This window comes from Eptatretus burgeri, chromosome 6 (assembly GCF_056783735.1).
Source record: "Eptatretus burgeri isolate ZD-2024b chromosome 6, Ebu_testis_v1, whole genome shotgun sequence".
Taxonomy (NCBI): Eukaryota; Metazoa; Chordata; class Myxini; order Myxiniformes; family Myxinidae; genus Eptatretus; species Eptatretus burgeri.
In genome coordinates, this window is record NC_140966.1 from 16,486,332 (window position 1) to 16,506,577 (window position 20,246).

The window sequence follows — 20,246 nt, forward strand, 5'->3', positions numbered from 1 at the left end:
TATGACAGCTCAGAGGTGTCTTTGGCTTCACATAGCAGTAAGCACCAACATGGCAGCCATAAGATTTTAATCAGGATGAAATCTGTCTTCAAACCTCCTCCACATCCAAAGTCATCAACCAGCCATAATACCATCCTCCCCCTTTATTCCCATTCTTCAAAGCAAAAAGGCAAATTGTTATATGGTCATTACATATTTCTTTTTCACCTCATTGAAATAGTGGAATATTTTCTCTTTTTTGCCATTCATAGTGACTTCAGGAAAAGTGGGATCAAAACAGGAAGTGGAATTCCAACTGGTCATGGTTTATTACGGTCGGTCGTTTGTCTATCCGTGTAATTTCAACTCGTAGCGATTACGAGTAGCCTAATTGTGGTAATAAATGATCGTAAATTAATTGTCTTATTGGTGAACCATCTTATAGACCCAAAGTTACATTTGTGGGTGGAGTCAGACCAGCTGTCCAACCAATCAGTGGGAAGTATTGTTACCAAAACACAGAGAGACACATGAACAAGCATATTATTATTATATAGATGTTTCAATGAACAAGGTTATTTCTTGGGGTTTCAGCGCATGTGCACCGAGTATTTTGTGGCGGATTATATCATTTTGAAAGTCGTTTATTCTTGAAGACATTTTCATTCATAGATTAAAATGCTCCCTCTCCCCGAAGAGCCAATTTTAGCCAATGCAAACATGTAAAATAGGCTTTTGAAAAGTTCCCTATAAGAAGGAAATAATTCCCTTTTTATTTGCGACTAATATATATATATATATATATATATATATATATATATATATATATATATATATATATATATATATATATATATAGTTACAATTATGGGGGTAGATTGACGGATTTAATAGGGAATTTAGTATTGTGTGGAATTACTTGGTCCATCAACGAGTAGAGAGCATCTCGATGGAACTAAGTTAGGGTATCTGTGAGCTTAAGTGTTTCGTGTCACCACATGAGTGGTGGTGCAGTGTTAATTAGCCGAGGGAGTACAAATATGTTCCCCAGTATGTGATTGCCCTCTGTGATTTTCCCTATGTTTTTTTTATATTACAAGCCAGGCAGTAAAAAACAACAATTAACAGGAGAAGCCCCGCCTTCCCGGATTTGGGGGTGAGCAGGCCATGTCCCGGAGGTGGAGGAGATAGGGCGAAGGAGAAGGAGCACACAGGAGAGGCTGGCGCATTGCACGCGTCGATTGTGGAAGGCTTCCGTCTGGCTAAGACGGGAGTTCGGCAGAACACACACACACACACACACACACACACACACACACACACACACACACACACACACACACACACACACACACACACACACACACACACACACACACACACACACGAGGTGTGAGGACCGCACGAGGCAAGTGGCACCTTTGGAAAGAGGAAGGCTGGCACGTTTTTGAGCCTTTGTGTGGAAAACTGCTTGCGGATTGCCTGGTGTGCGTCTGCCCAGCTACGAGTGACGGCACCATTTTGCACCCGTGTGCATGTGCTGCTGGAAGCGCTCCCCATTCCAAGTCCGACAAGGACCAGTTCCGGGCCAAGCTGAGTACCAGCATACTTAAAAGGGGAGAAGGGGGGGGGGTTCTTTTCATTTTGTGTCACCCTTTGTCTGTATTTGCATCTGTGTGCAAGGTCTCGGCAGTAGGAGTTCTTTATTTATTAGTATCATTGTTATCTTTTGAATTATCGTCATGTAAATATTTGTGTATGTTCATTAAATGTGATTTTTTTGAAGAAACCCTATTTGTGTAATTGTCGTGTGTTTGCGGATAAACCGCCTTGTGCCATCCTAATGCAGTGCTCCTGTGTCGTATTCCTCCGCCCATCTGTCATTGCCCTCCGCGATGCCCTTTGAGCACGTGTTGAAATCTCCGTCGATCAACATGTCCGCCTCCTCTTAATAAGGAACCACTCGGCCGTCCGGGGGCGGTCGGTGTTAACTGCCTGGGTATCACAAATTGGGTCGGGGGGCATTAACATGGGCCTGCCATTGATTATGTTGTTACAATGGCACCTATCAAGGGGTGGGATATACTGTATAAGGCAGCATGTGAACAGTCAGTTCTTGAAGTTGATGTGTTGGATGCAGGAGAAATGGGCAGGAGTAAAGACCTGAGCGATTTTGACAAGCGCCAAATTGTTATCGCCAGATGACTGGGTCAGAGCATCTCTGAAACGGCAAGGCTTGTGGGGTGTTCCCGGTCAGCAGTGGTGAGTATCTACCGACAGTGGTCCGAGGAGGGACTAACCACAAACCGGCGACAGGGTGTTGATTGCCCAAGGCCCATCGATGCGTGAGGGCAACGAAGGCTAATCCGTCTGATCCGAACCGACAGAAGGTCTACTGTGGCACAAGTCACAGAAAATATTAATGGTGGTCATGGGAGGAATGTGTCACAATCCATAGTGCATCGCACGCTGCTGCGCATGGGGCTGCATAGCCGCAGACTGGTCAGAGTGCCCATAATGACCCCTGTCCACCGTCGAAAGCACCTACAATGGGCACGCGAGAATCGGAGCAGTGGAAGAAGGTTGCCTGGTCCACTGAGTCCCGTTTTCTTTTAGATCACGTGGAGGTCGTGTACGTGTGTGCCGTTTACCCAGGGAAGTGATGGCACCAGGATGCACTGTGGGAAGATGACAAGCCGGTCGATGGAGTGTGATGCTCTGGGCAATATTCTGCTGGGAAGCTCTGGGTTCGGCCATTCATGTGGACGTCAATTTGACACGTGCCACCGACCGAAACATCATTGCAGACCAGGTACACCACTTCATGGAAAATTTGTATTCCCGGATGGCAGTAGCCTCTTTCAGCAGGATAATGTGCCCTGCCACACTGCAAACATTGCTCGAGAATGGTTTGAGGAACATGATGAAGTGTTCACTGTGTTGCCCTGGCCGCCAAATTCTCCAGATCTCAATCCGATTGAGCATCTGTGGGATGTGCTGGACCGACAATTCCTATCCACGGCGGCTCTACCTCGCAACTTACAGGACTTGAAGGATCTGCTGCTAATGTTTTGGAGTCAGATACCACAGGACACCTTCAGGGGTCTTGTGGAGTCCATGCCTTGGCGGGTCGGCGCTGTTTTGGCGGCGCACGGAGAACCAACAGCATATTAGGCAGGTGGTCATAATGTTTTGACTCATCAGTGTATATGTTTGCAAGAATACATATATATATATATACATATATATATATATATATATATATATATATATATATATATATATATATATATATATATATATATATATATATATATATATATATATATATATATATATATATATATATATATATACATATATATACATACATATATATACATACATATATATATATATATATATATATATATATACATACATATATATACATACATATATATACATATATATATACATACATATATATACATATATATATATATACATACATATATATACATATATATATATATATACATACAAATATATATATATATATATATACATTTATATATATACATACATACATATATATATATATATATATATATATATATATATATATATACATACATATATATATATCTATATATATATATAGATATATATATATATAGATACATACATATATATATATATATATATATATATATAGATACATACATATATATATATATATATATATATATATATATGAAATCAAGTCAGGTCAGGTATGGTAGCATGCGCCACAGCAGCGTTTGGCTGCGTCCACTTTCCACGTGGAAACGAAGGTGAACCACTCCAGGAGACTCCGTATGGCTATCAACAACCCATCCCCATCTCCTTGAGATGCTGATCAACCTGCTGCAACCACGGGGCACATGGTCAGACCATTGGCCTCCTCCACTCATGAGGCTCCCTCACTGAAAGAATCTGGTGAGCAGGATCAGTGTCAGGAAAATGAGCCACATGTCCATACAGCTGCAGCTGACGCTCACTGACGATGCAGGTAACAAATCTCATTTGAGTTTCAGCAACTGCTGGCTGAACACAAGGTCCAACCATCGATAGCCAAGGATTCCCCCAAGAGACCTGGTACCAAAGGAAAAAAGTCTCCATCTCAGATCCCAATTCAGAGTCCAAGTCTCACATCCGTAGAGCAAGACTGGAAGCAGCAAGGACCGGGAGACTTGCACTCGTCCTCCTGCACAAGTACCGGCAGCGCCACACCCCATGATCCAGTGAATCCATGACTCCCCAGGCCCGACCCAGACGTCTGTTAATCTCTGGCTCACAGCCAGCAGAGACATGAATATCACTGCCAAGGTAAGTTAATTTCTCCGTGACCTCAACAACCCCACCACAAACAGGTCGAGACAGGATAGCAGCATCCAAGGTGTCATTGAAAACCTGGATCTTAGTTTTCAGCCTGGAACCCCGTCATCCCAATGGCTCCGACTCCTCATTGAGCACCTGGAAGGCCCCCAAAAGGATATCTGGAGTCTCTGCAAAGATGACTGCATCATCTGCGAAATCAAGGTAGGGATCTTGACATTCCCAAACGATGTAGCACAGCTCGATCTCTCCAACATCCTCCCCATAATTCAGTCCAGACAAGTGCTGAAAAGTGTGGGGGCCAGCACACACCCCTGACAAACTTCACAAACAACTGGAAATAAGTCAGAGATGGTACCACCACATCTTCCAGCACTCTCAGTGTGAGAGTAGAGTTCAAACATCAGGTTTATCAGTTTTGGGGGCACCCCACAAAGACCAACAATCCTCCAGAGGGCATCCCCATTCAGTGAATCAAACGCTTTGCAGAGATCAACATCGGCTGCAAGTAGCACCTGCCAAAACTCTCGTTTGCGTTTGGTGAGGACCCGAATGGCAAGGATATGGTCAATCATTGACCTATTTGGTGCAATGCCTGGCTGCTCTGGCCACTGGCGCTCAAGCAGATGGTGGCGCTGAGCAAACACTTGCCCGGCACTGAGAGCAGCGTCACCCCTCGGTCGTTGTTCCAGTCTTGGCAATCACCCTTCTATTTCCAGAGATGGACAACAAGGCCCTTCTTCCAGTCAGTTGAGATGATGCCTGTGTTCCAGGCAGAGCAGATAACTGTATGCAATGACACGAGTGCACCATTTCCACCAGCCTTGAGAAGTTCAGCATGGATGCCGCAGATCCCAGGAGCTTTACCCCATTTCAACTAGTTCACCACAGCCTGTGTTTCCCAAACGAAGGTGGACCACAGGTAATTGGAGGGTCAGCAATAGGGATTGTAACACCCCTGATGTCTAACTCGACAGCTGGTCAATCAGCCTGGTTCAGCCGCTCAAAGTTACCGGCCCAACGGGCTTTCACATCGGACTCCTCTGTCAAGAGCCCACCACCCTCTGCTCTAATTGCAGTACACCGAGGGACGGGCTTGGACAAATGCAATGCGTGAATTCCCCTGTAAGCAGCATGAGAATCACTTGACCACAGGTGATGCTCTACCCCTCACAGATTCCTCGCACATAGGCCTCCTTGTCCACCCTAAGTGCACATACAGTTTTACACCTCAGCTCCCTGAACAGCTCAGCTCTGCCATTCAGCCTGGCCCTGTGACTCTGGGCAATTGTATCCAGTGTCCCTTGAGAGACAAAATTCTTCTTCACCCTGCGATGAGTTCCAAGACATTTACGGACAGTGTCAAAAGCACGTGATATGTCTAGGGATCTGGCTCTGATTTCATGCCCAGCATTGAGGACATCCATCCATTGTTGGGAGAGCAGAAGAAGCATATCCAGGGTAAAGTGACCTGGTCTGAAACCAAATTGATGATCGGAAATCAGGCCATTGGAGGTCTGGAGGGAAGAATGGGATTGAACAGAGTGAGGGAGTTTATTCCAAAGGCGGTAAAAAGAGGAATGAAAGATCGAAGGTGAGCAGTGATTCGTGATTTTGGTAGTTGTACCAGAAGGGGGTTGTTGGTGGACCTTGAGCTCCCTGCGGAAATGTGGTAAGGACAAATCGCGGAGAGAAAGCGGGGGAGGGGGGCAAGACCAGAGAGGAGATGGTAAAAGACAGCAAGACCACCGACCTGTGGCGAGAGAGTGAGAGGCCCAAAGACTCAGCCTCATCGTGGGAGATGCCAATGATCCGAAATGCCTTGGTTTCCACAGCGTGAAGCCAAGAAAGATGGGAGGCAGGAGCATCAGCCCAGAGGGGAGAGCAGTATTCCATCAGACTGTGGACAAAAGGTTTGTATGTGGTCAGGAGCTCAGGTTGGCTGAGGAAGGACTTTTCACAGTGGAGGATTCCCAGTCGGCAACTGGCTTTGGAGGCCAGGTTGGAGATGTTGCTTTCCCAGGAAAGAACATGGCAGATATTGAGACCCAGAAGCTTGAAAGAATGGACTTCTTCAAGAGGATTGTTCAGAAAGTGGATGGGGGGGGGGGTTCCAAGCGGTCCTTTCGGAGAGACAAAGTAAGAGTGTGAGATTTGTCCAGATTGAAAGACATGTTCCACGTGTTGGACCAGTTTGTGATTTTTCCTCGATCTGCAGTAAGCGAAGAAGCTCCTGCTTGCCGGTTTGAGGGATGAAAGATGGCACGGCAGAGGGTGGAGTCATCAGCAGAGAGATAAAGAGGATTTTCCACAGAGTCAGAGAGATCGTTGATGAAAACCAGAAAAAGAACAGGGCCCAGGATGCTGCCTTGAGGAACTCCAGCCTGGACAGGAAGAGGGGATGAAAGAACTCCATTTAGGGCCACACGTTGACTGCAACAGGAGAGGAAGTCTGCGAGCCATGTGTGGAGATGGCCTTGGATACTATAGGAAGGGAGTTTGGTGAGAAGGGCAGGATGCCAGACAGTGTGAAAAGCATGCAATATGTCTGGGGATATGGCTCTGATTTCATGTCTGGCATTGAGGTCCTCCATCCATTGTTGGGAGAGCAGAAGCAGCATATCCTGGGTGGAGTGACCTGGTCTGAAAGCAAATTGATGATCGGAAATCAGGCCATTGAAGGCATGGAGGGAAGAATGGGATTGAACAGAGTGAGGGAGTTTATTCCAAAGGCGGGGAAAAAGAGGAATGAAATGGTGAAGGTGAGCAGTGATTCGTGATTTTGGTAGTTTTCCCAGTAGAGGGTTGTTGGCGGACCTTTGGTAGTTTGTGGTAGTTTTTACCGGACCTTGTTTGCTTGATGCCGATCGAAAAAACTTTCATGATTGAGGCTAATTTTCCATTCTAATTAATGTGTGCCTTGGGATTATCTCTTGCACCAATTTATCAGAATATTTGAAATCGGCATGCTTATAATCCCTTCATAACTCAACATCTGCAATACATTCCTTCATTACTTTCCTTTTATAAAGGTAGAAAATTAAATGTTTGATGAAGAATTGGTCTTTGTTCATGGCAATGATGAAAGCCTGTGTACTTTACAATGGGTTTGGTACAGTAATATTTTTCATAACAATGTTTATGTTTGCACCAAACTCTATCTATAAACCTTCAACACAAGATTCTTTCCATTGTGCACACAATGACTTTTAATAGAGTCAAAGTAAAAGACCTCAGATATAGATAACCTCCATTACGCATGAAAAATAAATTTGGTTTGAAAGATGTGGTTTGGGTAGAAGATTTAGACACTGGGTAATTGTGGTTGCATTTGTGAAGGCTTTGCCTTTGGAAATATGATAGGTTATCAGCAATCAATAATCATGGTTGCCCTTCAGAATCAAAGACGACCATGCATATATCTCTTAAGAACACCTGGGTGCATGATTTATTTATTTATTTTAATAGTGTAGGAGCTGCCTGCACAGCAACAGCAATTTGAGATAGCAAGCATTGTAACTGGCTGTCAAGTAATATACTCTTCAGTATTTGACAAGAGCAGATCACATGCTGTCCGCACAAGCAAAACCATTATGGTGGAAAACGATCTGCCAATCGGATAAGAAACAGATTTCTGGTTATTGTTAAATAAACTGCTGAGGAATTTGGAATATGTTTCGGTTTCACCAAACCTAAGGTTTCACTACATCTGGGAATAAAACCCAGGTCCTCCAATCAATTCCTTGCAACATTATAATTATAAGATAGGTGGATAGGAAAAAACAATCAAGTTAAGGTTTTTGCTTGAAGGATTCTGCAGATTGAGAACAAAGGAAGCATGTCCTTGTGGTTGGATGCAATTTTGGATTGGATGCTGCTAAAGGTGGGGCTGCTTGCCAGGAGAACTACTCGAGAGTGATTTGGTTCACTTTTTAGCAAACCTGTAGGGGCACAATGTGTGTATTGAAGTACCTGTGAAATAATAAATTACATGAAGTGAAAGTGTCTTTATTTCTCAGGTTGGCCTCTCACTGGAGTGTCTGTGTATATATGTGTATATATATATATATATATATATATATATATATATATATATATATATATATATATATATATATATATATATATATATATATATATATATATATATATATATTGTTACGGTTGAGGAAATTCGCAAACCACCATTCAGGTCCCGTAGGTGAGATATCTCTGTAAGTACATGTGTAGTTAGCCCCAAACCCGTTGTTTAGAGGGAATAAATGTGATTCATTCGGGCTGCGACCCTTTAAGATAGCCGTTTTTCTGTTGTATCTTTATTTTGAACCAACCACGTCTCAACCGCCAGCACACAACAACCACCGACGGCAACGCCGCTTCACAACAACAACAACAACGCCAACAGCCACGACCTTTACCTTCACAACTCGCTCCCGCAAACATCGCATCACCACCATTCCAAACGTCGCCATGGCCATGGACTACCACTTTAAACCCTCCACCACCTTCCCCTCTCCTTCTGCGGCCATTCCCGCATCGCTTGTGGGCACCAAGCGTCAGGCTGTCCTGGCCTCGTGCGGGACGCACGCTGAGCCATGGGTGCAAAGTGTGGCCTTTCCGAGGAGAATTCGGATCAGGAATGATACACGCCCACTTCTGAGCCGTCCAATCAGCAAGCGCGGGGCGGTTTGGCCCCGCCTCCCGGCGCATCAGTGGAGAATCGGGATATGCAAATTCGAGGATCAGGGGAGACTCATGCCCCTTTTTCTCCGTCCAATGGGCGAGCGTGGCTCCACCCCCGATCTCGTTCTGATCCAGAAATTTGCATATGGGTTCTCCTGCCGGACTATAAAGCGCTGAGCACAGGGCGAGTAGAGTCAGTTTTCGGTCGAGTGAGTTGGAGAAGAGTCAAGGCGAGTTGGAGAAGAGTCGACGAGTTGGAGAAGAGTCAAGGCGAGTTGGAGAAGAGTCAAGTCAGTTTTGGAGAGCAGAGTGTGGCAGCGGCAGAGTGTGACAGTGGCAGTCAGTTGGATAAGAGTCAAGGCGAGTTGGAGAAGAGTCAAGGCGAGTTGGAGAAGAGTCAAGGGGAGTTTGAGAAGAGTCAAGTCGGGTCTGGAGGAGAGTCAGTCTGTCGGAGTCTGTCGGGTTCGGAGTCTGTCGGGGAGCTGCAGAGAGAGGAAGCCTGGAGCCTGGAGCGCGGTCGAGGTGATTTGCTGCAGTCGGCTGAGGAGAATTGCGGAGGGGACCGGATAGCTCGGGTCCGAGGCAAGGAAGACGGCGATCGGCGACGAGCTCGCAGTGGAGTCGCTCGTCGCGGGACCCAAGCAAGCCAGCTATCCTCTTTCCCCAGAGCATCAACAATTCCCCCCTTTCCCCCCCCCCCGCGCTGAGATAGTGCGAAAAGGGGGCCCCGTTCCCACCCCACTCCAAGCAGCGCCAACGAAACCCGCGAAGGAGCGCGGAGTTGGGGCACCGCCACGCCGCCACATTTGCAGCTCATCACAAGACACGGGTAGGATCCACCCGGTCTCGCGGCCCACAGGCCCGTCTGTCCCCTTGTCTTTGAGGGTGGCCCTTTTCTTTTGCTTTTGAGTAAATGTGTTGTCGGCGCCGTCTGTAAAGTAAAACTGTGTAAGTGTTGCCGTGTGCATGCGTAGTCGGTAGTAGATCTGCATTGTTGTGTGTCTTTTGTAGCATCTGATTTTGGTGCATAATTGTTGTCGTTGTATATGTGTGCTCTCCGTGTGCCGCGGAATAAATGTGCATTATGTTGAACTGTTTTTCCCGTTTCGCTTCGTCTTTTCTTTAATTGAATCTCCATCTTGCTTCACGTAAAGGGTTGGTAGTGGGCTTAATACGCCCGATAATTAATCGGAACCGTCGAGGCTGACGATAACACCGCTCGCTTATCCCGATAGTACGGAACGGGTCGCTTAAGTGGCCCGTGTCTGGAGTCGACCTGCGGCGAGGTGCGATCGCCCGGTCTACCCTCCGCGTGGGTACTTAGGTAGGTCGAATTTGGCGAACAACCCTATCCCACGCGGGGGCCGATTGGCACGATCGTGGTGAGGCCGAAAGGCCCACCCGTGACTAGCTCCCGACGTTAGTCCGAGAGGGTCACGACAGAATTGTCCGTCCGGTGGGCGACGTGCCGCGATTCGAGTTACGTGGCCGTTCGCACGCCGGCGGGCACGAATTCGCAACAATATATATATATATATATATATATATATATATATATATATATATATATATATATATATATATATATATATATATATATATATATATATAAATATATATATATATATAAATATATATATATAAATATATATATATATATAAATATATATATATAAATATATATATATATATATATAAATATATATATATATATATATATATATATATATATATATATATATATATATATATATATATATATATATATCCAAATAAATGTGTGTGTGTGTGGTCAAAAAGCATAACACATCATTCTCACACCTCTCTCCCCCATCTCTTTTCTATTTTCCCTCTCTGCTTTACCTCCCTATCCTCACTCTCCCCGCCCCCCGTCTCTTCCCTCTTCCTCCCCTCTCTATACCTCCTCCCCCTCCTCACTCCTTTATTTTGCAGGAAGACGGCTACTACCAAAAGAAGATAATGTGCAAGAAGTGAACTTGACAAAAAACGATTTGCAAAAGCTGCATCCAGAGCAGCCTGAACTCCTCTACAACAAGAATCAAGATGAGAAGTAAATGCAGCAAGAATGGCTGCATCCAGAACAGCCTGAACTCCTCTACAGCGAGAAAGAAGAAACCACAGTCACACCCTCATTTGGATCAAACCTCTTCGGCAATTTACAAGGAAATGGTCCCATACATATTGAACGGCTGCCATTCGGTCTGTTTCCAGTCAAAACTCTCTTGTCCTCTTGGCGTCAAACCTCAGAAAATGGCAATTTATTTAAAACCTTTCTATGGACATGGTGGCTTGAAACATTGAGTTGGATTACCGATGGAAATACCCCAGCTTTTTCAAATCCGCCAAAAGGGAAATGCCCATAAAAACCAGATCATTTTTAGAGATGTCCCTTCATAATTTATTTTTATTCGCCGCTGTTCGTCACCCTTCAAAATTTGAACATTTGCAAATTTCTTCAAGCATGTTGTCTGAAATAAAAAGATCACAGGAATCTTTGGGTGTCATTGTACCAAGTGCCATACCTGGCATGTTCCTCATTATATTGTGGCTCAGGGATTTGGTTTAAGGTGGAGAGTTTCCAGTCCAGTCTGTTCCATTAGCACTTGTATGAATTGTTGCTTCAGAATCCTGGCTGCATTAGTCTTCAGACTCAATCGCTGTCATCACTCGTACAAGATTCCAGTACCTGAACGTGAACTTCTGCAGAAGCTGAGGGAATTTGGAAATTATCTGCCTCTGGTTTGTGGTCATCTGGCTCATCAGGTGCAGAACATTCTGAGTCCTCGTCAACGTCAAGGAGCACTTATGAGACCAACAACTCCAGCACCATCTTTGCAGACAGGTTTTATTTTGCCATAATGAATGAACCTGCTCCCCCAAAAAACGAACAAACACAAAATGATAAAATAAACAAACAGATGTTAAATGAAATGAAAAAATACAAAATAGGCCTAACATTTCATAAAGTACAGTAACAAGCAAAGAACCAATGCAAATTCAATAAAAAAGTAAAACTCGTGAAATTGTGTCAAAACAGCTAACCTCGACCATTGCAATTGAAGCAATAATCCGATGTTCAAACACGGGAAACCCCAACGAGAGGTTGAGAAAAATCTAAAAACGCATCTCACGCAAACAGCAACAAAGGAAAATAGAAGGCAAGAAGGAAAAAGAAATGGAAAAATATAGTTAAGGGACCGGAAATATGTCAGAGATAACTCAAACCCGAGTGAATAAGTTTGGTAACTTTCCAAAGCACAGCTCACAGGCAATTTAGGTAGTTTGAGAACAAAAGGAAAGCTAAGGGAAAAAACAAATAAACAAACAAAAAAAAACAGGTCACACAGGCCCAAGTACTGCAGTAGAAGGTAATTTCACTTTGTCAGAACTTTTCCCAGACCTGAAATATATTTATTTTTGATAAACAGTACAGAAATGTGTTATATAAACTTGTGGACAAATTTTAGCAAAAATAAAATGGACTGGGAGCAAAAAAAGACCCACCCCTGGAAACAAGGGTTAATGGTGCCCAAGCATAAAATGATGGACAGCGTTAGTTGTGCCAAAAGGCAGAGAAAGGATGTGACGTTGGGAGAAAAGATCGAGTTGTTAGATCGGTTGGCTCAGGTGAAAATGCGGCATCTGTACAGGCTGCCATTATGGGATCAATGATTTTGGGTAGAACCTTCCCCATTGTGCTCTTCTTCATTCATAAACCTTCATTTTCCTTCAAACCTCATTCCCAAACCTGAATTTTCCAACTCCGTATTCGAACCCCATTCCCAAAACCTCACTTTCCGACACCCAGACTCGAACCCCCGTTCTCAAATACCCATTCCCAAAACTGAATTTTCTGACAGCCAGACTCAAACTCCCGTTATCATGCTTCATTCTCAAACAACGTCACCCCACCAGTGTTTTGACCGAATAATCGCCATTTTATCGTTGTAATGGTCGTGGTTCTTCGCCTTTCCAGCATCTGTCAAATTGGATTAAAACAGGTGCTTCCTGAAATGTTGGAACCAAGCTGAAGACTCTTAAGGACTGGTTTGAGAAATTCAAAAGAGCATTCGCCCTTCATTATGTAACATTAGTTGGGAAAGGAACATCGGCCGACCATGATGCTGCAAAAAAAAATATAAAAAAATAACCACTGCAGCTCATGGAACTCATCGAGGCAAAGGGATTTATGTTGGAGCAGTTTTTGTAACACCGACAAGGCGAATTTATCCTGCAAGAGGATTCCATCTGATACCTTTCTCTCCAAGCAGGAAAGATCAGCTCCAGGGTTCAAGGTAAGGTGGTTAAGGGTCATCTTACCATTCTCCGATGTGGCAATGCTGCAGGCAACTTCGTCGTAAAGCTAATGCTGCTCTTCTGATCGCTGAATCCCCCTCCCTGCTTCCCCTTCCCCCGCTCCCCCCTCTAACAGCATTTTCATGATCCCAAGAGAAGTCTTCCGTTTTCTATTTACGGCAGAATAAAGTACGAATGTGTAATGTTCTTTCCCTTACCCACCTTGCTGTTTTGGAATAAATTTAAAAGGTAAAACTTTTGTGTCTGTTTATTACCTCCTCCACCGAAGGTGAAGGAGGTTATGTTTTCATCCCTTTCTGTCTGTCTGTTTGTTTGTGTGCAGGATATCTCAAAAAGTTGTGGACAGGTTCGGTGTGTGACAAGGACGAACTGCTTCGATTTTGGTGAAGATCCGGATCCGCATCCGGCTACTATAATTTTTTAAGTGATTCTTTATCATTGAGAGATAGGGCCAGAAAAGATATAGTACTGATAGCATGATATTTCAAAAACGTATTTGGCCCATATATTCTCATGGATCAGGCATTACGTGGCGGAGGTATGCGCTCTGCCGAGAACCTTTCTTGTTTTATACTGTATTTGTTTTATTTACATGTTTAATTCAGTGTTAACATGCTTTATATATATTTTACATGTTTATTTTAATTTTAATGTGTTTATTTCTGGCTGCCACCCACATCCCTCTATATTTTCCCAAAGCCCAGGAACCAATCCCCCCTTTTTCCATTGGCCTTTGGTTTCCGCGATCGCAGTTTTAGCTATCGTGACAGTTTCCAGGAACCTAACTCCCATGAATTGGAGGTTTTACGCTATATATTTCAAGTTGGTATGTCAGCAGTGGTGGTGGTGGTAAAGCATATATGAATACACAAACTAGTAATAGGTGTCCACAACTATCCTTGACCATGTTGTGGAACGTCCGCCGAGGCCCTCACTTTTTTTTCTTCTGTAGTGATATGGTAAAGTATGTACATATGAATAAATACTGCTTCCCCAATGAATATGCAACACTGTAAATCTCTCCCGTTATTTATTTTTAATTGCCAAAATTCAGATATAATATCATGTGGCCCATTAATTATGCCTCCGGTCCCAAAACTATTTGACGTGCTTCATGCCCAGATGTTACTGCATACATGTACTAAATATAAAATAAATGCATCGTCATTTTTAAGTAGAGGCTCCGGATGGATGCACGGATGGATTGAAGGACTGAAAGCACCCAAGTTATATACCCCCAAACAGGCCAGTGCATGGTTATGGGCTAAAGCCAACATTAATAACAGCGATTCCTTTCATGGCAAGTCGAACAAACAAGTATCACAAGATAATGGCAACAGCTAGTGTTATTATTCCCTTGTGTATTAATTTGCAGTTAATTTGATTTGATTTTTTCCAGCCCTTACATGGATACTTTCTGTATTAAATCAGGTTCCCATCATCATTGGAGGCTGGAATTCAAACTTTCAACCAATGACTGCTGTCACTTTAGATTCATCATACAATTTTTTGTGCAATTCCTTCATTAGTTATCACTTATACAGACAATCACGTTATCTACAGATGGCTATCCAATGGCCTTCAGAGCAACACATTTGAAATTAAGTTACAAGTGCAATGGACTGGGAGATGTCGCCTCCAGATGATTGCTCCTCCAGGCTGCTTGCTGAAAATTTCATTTCTTCTTAATATGCCCTTTTCCACATTTCTGTGCTGGGTCAGCAAGCAACCGATTTGGAAAGGCCAAAGATTTTGTTGGTCACAACCTCAGCCGTTGTTGAACAGAAAAACGGGCAAAACCCACAGAATAGAATACTATATCTATGCAATATTCTGGACAACTTGGACAAACTTGAACTGAACATCTTCCATGGAGGATTGAATGTCTTTTGTGAAAGAAGAACATTTAATGTGCTGTGCATTCAAACTCAAAGGCATATTTCTTTGGTCATTTCCTTAACTGCACAGAGTGATGTGCATTGTCTATGACACATTAACATGAATTGCAAGTAGAAATCATAACTAAACAGAAAACATGTTATGAGCAAGAATATTCTTTTATGACATCTTTTGAAGACATGAGGATGATGAAGAACCTAGAATAAGAACATTTGACAACATAATGAATGCTGGGAATTTAACCATCCAATCACCTGATTTTTCAGCATATATTTGAGTTTTCTCTCCTCAATGAAAACTCAAAATACAAAAATACTCCAATATTGTGTTTGTCAGATTTGCATTATCCTTAGTTTGCTATTTGTAGAGTAGTGTTTCTTCCTTCTTGGTTGTCTCTGTCTGTCTGTCTCTCTCTCTCTGTGGGTCTGTCTCTCTGTGTCTCTCAAAAACTGCAGGCATGTTTGTTGAGCCTTTAACAGACTGATCAATAGCTGCACAGATGCAATAGGAACAACTTTAGAGAGTATGCTGTGTGTGTACAGTACATTTGGATGTCCCCAAATAAAAAAGTAAGTGGAATGTCTACACAATGAGATAAAAACAGTGTTATAAGTTAATTGATCAAATATTCTACAAATTAAGGAAGGTGGAAGAGATAAGGTCGTGTGGATGGAGAAAAGGGGAAAGGGAAGTGGACACATTAAAAAAGTAAAATGTGAGACTGATTTCAAGTAAAAATGGGGAAAATGGCTTGGATGAGATGCAAATATATGGAATTTCTGTTTTCTTTTTTCCCTGATTTTGGGTCGAGTGGTGGGAGACGATACAGGTGGTAGCAAGGGGGAGGAATATAAAGATAATGAAATGGAAGACCAAGAAGGAACCTGAAGAAGTAGAGAGCAAAGATGGAGTCATCAGGGGGAACCTTGATAGGATTCAGGTTTCAGCCACGACTCCACTACCCTCAAACCCATCCAGGCGTAGCCAAGTGAACCTTACAGACAAATTTCTGCAATAATTCAATTCTTCGAGAGATCGATAAAGAAAGAGCAGAAAAGAGAGTAAAAGATAAAAGAGAAGAAAAATCAAGAATTTGAATTAATCAAAATAATTGTGAAAAAAAATAAGAAAGAGAATTGTGAAAGAAATTAAAAAAATTATAAAGAAATGTAAATGGAACAAAGGTGTCAGGAAGAACCCAGACAGATAGATTTCAGCAGTTACTCCCCATGCGAAAACGCAGCAACATGTACAAGCTACCAGAGTAACTTATCAGAGATTATATAAAATATGACAAGCCAAACAAATTTGAAAAGGCAATGAGAGAGTGGCAAGCCTTTGCTCAAACATATAGCAGAAGGCCAAGACATTAATATGTAGGAAGATTGAGTCAGACAAAACTCGCATAGGAAAAAGAGGGAACACAGCATCACACACCACAGACATATGTAACTGCCTTCCAAATCTTGACATCAACAACTCTCTCACTCTCTTTATTTCTGCCTATAATTTTTTTCTGTTTGTACTTACCAAATTCCCATTTTAAACCTGTTCACTATTCTTACTTTCCCCACATTTCCGAGCAAATCGTGACATATTAGTTACAATCGACTTTGAGAAATAAAGGATATGGGGTGGAAGGGAGTAGGAGTAGGGGAGGATGCATGGGTTGGACAAGATGGATACAGCTGCAAACTCTCAATCACAGAAGTGGACAGGGCCAAATTAACATCACGGTCCCCCTTGCTAGGGCCCCCCCCCAAAAAAAACCACTAAAAGGATTTTACTTGGTGTTTTCAATCAGCAGGTGGCTATAGGTGAACTCATCCACACAAACTTACAGGGCCGAATTTACAAAAGGCATTTAGCGAGTGTCTTGCTAACACATGCCCAGCCCTTACACACTGACAAAAACATCATTGTACATGCTCAGTTAATCGCCCATCTAAATAGCAATTTACGAATGGAGGCAAACATCTGTTTTATTGTGTGCGTTGAAACAGCTGATTAGCTTGTGAAACACCACACGCATCTCCAACATCCAATTGAAACGATGCAATTGCATAGAATTGCAGTGCCACAGACAATTGTTGGAGGGGTTTCAGCGCATTGCTGCTTATCGTAGGTTGATCCAGGTCACCTTGCACTAGATTCAGCAACCAACGAAATTATTATTTCGAGAGTATGTAACTCTGGACAAATTTGACATTGTCATACTTCTCCAGAGGATTGCATCTATCCTAAAAGATTCTCAATGTGCATCAGCGAACTGCCCTATTCCTATCCTCTTGTGCCTCCTCTTGAGCCAGGCAAAATAGTCTCCCTTTACTGTAGTTATTCTCTGCAGACTACTGCAATTAGTACTGTACAACTACAGTTATAACCATAATTTTTGCCTGGGTAATTCAAGCAAACGTCCCATGTAAACTACCAATTATAAGCCATGCGACGCATATTTCAAGGCCTTGATACCCTCTTAAATAGGCCCTCGCCGATGTGTCAAAGTTTCTTTTTTATTTAAATACTTGTGAGTAGGTTTTGATCTGCATTAGATAATCACTTTTCTGCGGCGATTGGTGATTAACTTTGAACGGGTGATCGTTGCATGATTCGCGATTCTTCACGTGTCTCACTTTTTTATGTTCAAGGTTCAAGTCATGGACTAAATAGTCCTCATTGAGGCCGGGTCTTAAATAATATAAATGCATTGATGGAAAAGTAAGGAAAGAGAGAGTAGTCTAAGAGTTTTTGAGGATGTGAAAAATATACTTTTTGAAAAGGGGAAGGTCATAAGTGTTTGGGAAGACATGAGAAGGTAAGGAGTTCCAGAGTTTGGCAGTGGAGGGGAAGAAACAATCATTCTAATGGCCCACCTTTGAGTTGCCAATGGCCACACAATAATCATATGATGTAGTGGCTTGTTGATTATTCCTAATGTCTGTAGAAAAGAGCAAGAGAGCCTACTTTGCGGAGTAATTTGAGCGGGTCGAGTTTTGAGGTCACATTGGTAGAGTTGACAAGTCAGATAACTTTTATTCAATTCTGTCCAGTATGTGGAGCTGGAACCTCCGCAGATGTGAGAGCAGTATTTTATACAAGGACGAATCAATCCTTTATATAGTTGGAGCAACTGTTCAGAGGAGAAGAATCTTCGACATCTGAACAGGACTCCTAATTTATTTGAGGCAGACTTAGATATTTATGTAATGTGTGGATTCCAGAACAAATTTGATGTTAGAGTAATACCTAGTAGATTTATTGCAACACATGGTGTAATTGTTGAGTTTTCGAAGGAGATTGGATAGTTGAGAGGAGTTTTAGATAGAGAGAGATGAGATGAAATAGAGTTTTTGAAGCATTAAACTTAACTTGATTACATTTTCCCCACTGGGTGATCTTGTCCAAATCCAAATTTAAAGAGGTGGGCATGATGAAACAAGATGTAGATAGAGTGAGGAAAGATTGGGCAGATGGAAAAGACATGGAGGAATGGAATATCGAGTCATCAGCATATGAGTGCATTTGGTTATTTGTGGAAGAAAGAAGGTCAATGATAAAAAGAAGTAAGTGTTGGAGACAGGATAGAACACTGGCGGAAGGGGGGGGGGGGGGGGAGATGTTGAACCATCAACAAATGCATTTCGCAAATTTGGCTCAAGAGACATCAAGGATTTTAGTACCTTCTGATTTGGCCGTTTCTGGATGGTCCTGCACTTTCCATGAACATATATTATTTATTATCTTTTTTTTACATGACCATAAATCACAAATATTACTGCCGGTGCTTAAGCTCAATTGATCAGGCCTGTCTGATAACCAGCAAGTGACTGAAAGTGAACTTGTCCACACAAACTGCAGTGACATAAAGGATTTTGCTGCTGAATGATTTGGCCGTTTCAGGTTGGCCCTGCGCTTCACTTATATTATTATTATTATTATTATTATTATTATTGTTATTGTGATTATTATTTTTCTCCATGTCCAAGCTGTTTCAATTTAGAAATGCCATGAAGAGTGGTGCAATCAAGCACTCAGAAACTGTGAAGAAGAAGTCCCACGACCGGTGCTCCCGAGAGCTTGGCATCAAACCAACATCAGTCTGGTGTATCCTCACAAAGGAACTGAAGCTTTTCCCATACATCATCTCGATGATGCATGAATTGAGTCAAGATGACATGAGAAGGAGACTTGATATGTGCAATTTGCTCAGTGACAGGATGGAGTGGTACTCAATCTGGATCAAATTGATCTGGTTCAGTGATAAAGCCCATTTCCACTTGAACAGTGCCATCAACAACATTTTCTGGGGGGCAGAACCACCTGAGGAGATCACTGAAAGGGCATAAGGTCACATGCTTCTGCGCCTTCAATGCCAGAGGGGAAACGCGAGGGCCTTACTGGTTTGAGAATGACAACAGCAGGACAGTGACGATCAATGGTCAGCACTACTGGGCTATGCTCTAGAAGCTCCATAATGATCTAGCCCTAAAGGTCACCCCAAACCAGCTCAGGATGACCTGGTTTATGCAGGATGGTGCACCCCCGCATATAGCTGTTGATGCCATCGCTTTCCTGTGGCAGCTCTTCAGAAACCGCCTTGTTGCCCTGGATACCGCTCATTATGGGGCACCCCATAGACTAGACTTGAATCCTCTGGAATAATGGTTCTGGGGGGCTGCCAATAAATATGTCTATGCCAACGGCCCAGCCACACAGGATGATCTGAAGCAGGAGGTGTCAGATTACCTCCTGGCAGTGCCACATTCGACCTTCTGGAAAGTGGGACAGAACTTTGGAGTCAGGATCAATGCCTGTCTGAACAGAGGGCACACATTGAGAACGTCAATTACAAGGATTTTGCGTAAATGACAATTTCAGACCTTGGGCTCTCACAAACTCCAGCAGTGACTTACTGCAGTAGCAATTAGTGATAGAAAATACCACGTCATAAGCTTTCAAGAAATGTTTCGTTCACATTCCTGAGATTT

At 42.9% G+C, this 20,246-nt stretch overlaps 1 long non-coding RNA gene across 5 annotated transcripts in view; it reads left to right on the forward strand.

The window, feature by feature from the left end:
- The window catches only part of LOC147024354 (uncharacterized), a 165,169-nt gene that overhangs the window by 130,238 nt on the left and 14,685 nt on the right, over window positions 1–20,246 (forward strand). For all 5 annotated transcript variants that reach the window (XR_015058976.1, XR_015058979.1, XR_015058978.1 and 2 more), the window contains one exon: window positions 10,975–13,742. This is a non-coding gene — a long non-coding RNA (uncharacterized LOC147024354). The remainder of the gene's footprint in view (window positions 1–10,974; window positions 13,743–20,246) is intronic.